The sequence below is a fragment of the Otolemur garnettii genome, unplaced genomic scaffold (genome assembly GCF_000181295.1).
Source record: "Otolemur garnettii isolate 467f Iridium unplaced genomic scaffold, OtoGar3 scaffold00063, whole genome shotgun sequence".
In the NCBI taxonomy this organism is placed as follows: Eukaryota; Metazoa; Chordata; class Mammalia; order Primates; family Galagidae; genus Otolemur; species Otolemur garnettii.
In genome coordinates, this window is record NW_003852458.1 from 5,409,646 (window position 1) to 5,411,823 (window position 2,178).

The window sequence follows — 2,178 nt, forward strand, 5'->3', positions numbered from 1 at the left end:
AAAAAAAAAAAAGAAATCTACATATTCACATATACATATTGAGTGTGAATAAATCTGGGGAGATTTAAAAACAAAATCTAAAATTGTTGTCAACAAGGAAGTAGAAGATGGGAGAGTGGAATCAGAGTTTATTCATTTTGAGATATTTGGGAAGAGGCTAGAGATACCAGTTAACTTTAAATTAGTTCAAGCTAATTGTGCAAGTTATAATTTTAAGAGTAATTGCTCAAAGAATAGAAATAAAATATATAACTTCCAAAATAGTAAAAGGAAAAAGTGATAATGAAAACTAATGGTGTACTTTATATATTTGACCTGTGGAGTAAATAGTTTTTAAGAGCTCCTTTCTCTTTTATTTCTTATTATGAAATAAAGTGAAAAATATTAATAAAAAAGAAACAGCTTTTATAAATTTGCCAATGACTGTCAGAATGGATATTCTTTGCATATTCATGTTCAATACATAGTATAGTACATTTGTTAATTAGGTCTATCTTTGATCAAATAAAATTTAATTTAAATTTTTCTTTCACATGAAACAATAGATGGGGGTGTGTGTGTATATAAGTAAAATTAGGAAAAGAGAAATTTAAGAATACAAAAGGATAAACTGTTAAAATTTTTGTTTTACAATAAATTCCAGATATTGCAGTGTTGGCCATATCTTTTTTCCTTTGGTAACAACTGTAGTGGCTTTTAGATATCTCTGTAGTCTAAATATTTTCACCAAACCTTCTTCACCAGAAAATTCATGATTTTCTCTTATACTTGGTGAAAACTTCTAAAGTTTTCTTCTGTAAAAATCAAAGAAAATGGCTAACTGATGGCAAATATTATCATTAAGTGACACATTGCTTTAGAATGCTTTTCGTGAAAGCAATTGCAGCATTCAGACATTGCCTTTTGAATTTTTTTGCCAACTTTGTACTATCTTTTAGTTTTTTTTTCACTGATATTTATAGAAAACAGAATTGAATGTAATCATTCTGTATAATTATCTTTATAATCTTTAAAATTAGTTGGCTGTAAATATGTGGACTTATTTCTGGGCTTTATAGTCTGTTCCCTTGATCTATATATCTGTTTTAATTCTCGTTCCATGCTATTTGGTTATTATAGCTTTGTAGTGTATTTTGAAGTTAGGCAGAATGATGTCTTTGGCTTGGTTCTTTTTGGTCAGGATGTCTATTTCTGGTCTTATTTGTTTCCATACTGATTTTAGATTTTTAAATAAATTTCTATGAAGGTTGTCATTAATCTTTTGGTAGGGATTACATTGAATTTTTAAATCATTTTGAGTAGTATGGTAGTTTTGTTTTTTCATTATTATTATTTTTTCATTATTTATTTATTTATTTATTTTTGAGACAGAGTCTCACTGTGTCACCCTCAGTAGAGTGTCATGGTGTCACAGCTCACAGCAACCTCCAACTCTTGGGCTTAAGCGATTCTTTTGCCTCAGCTCCCAAGTAGTCGAGACTATAGGCACCCGCCACAATGCCTGGCTTTTTTGGTTGCAGTTGTCATTGTTGTTTAGCTGGTCCAGGCTGGATTTGAACCCACCAGCCTGGGTGTGTGTGACTGGCCCTGTAACCACTGTGCTATGGGGTGCTGAACCAGTATGGTTATTTTAACAGTATGAGAATCCATGAACATGGATTGTCTTTTTGTTTGTGTCCTCTTCAGTTTCTTTCATCAGAGTTTATAATTTTTATTGAAGAGATCTTTCATCTCCTTAGGTAAATTTATTCCAAGGTCTTTTATTTCTGAGGGTTACATTTTGATGGGTTTGGTGATTGTAGGTCACATAATGTCTAGGAAAAGTGAATAGAAGTACCAAAGGCACAATGTACAGGAATAGATTTACGATGATGGGAAAAATCAGGATGTTTAGAAGAGAGAATTGGTAAGGAAGATCAGGCCTTTGATTTGGGACTGATAAATGAGTAAACCCAAAATTCAGTTGTGCAGAGCAGTTAAAGCATGGGTGGATAGGGGGTTCAGAATCCCATTTGGAAACCTAAGCCTTTCACAGCTGTGATTAAAGTATATCAAGAGACTGAATGACAGTTTTCTGATTTTTATAGGATGATATGCATCTGTTCTTTTTGGACACAGATTTTTAAGTTTTTTTATGGTTGTACCTTTTCTTTCATAAATGTGGTAAAAAAAAAAAAA

General features: G+C 31.5%; 1 protein-coding gene across 1 annotated transcript in view; it reads left to right on the forward strand.

Annotated features, from left to right (window-relative positions):
* The window catches only part of WDR70 (WD repeat domain 70), a 289,355-nt gene that overhangs the window by 25,735 nt on the left and 261,442 nt on the right, over nucleotides 1–2,178 (forward strand). The window lies entirely within an intron of this gene.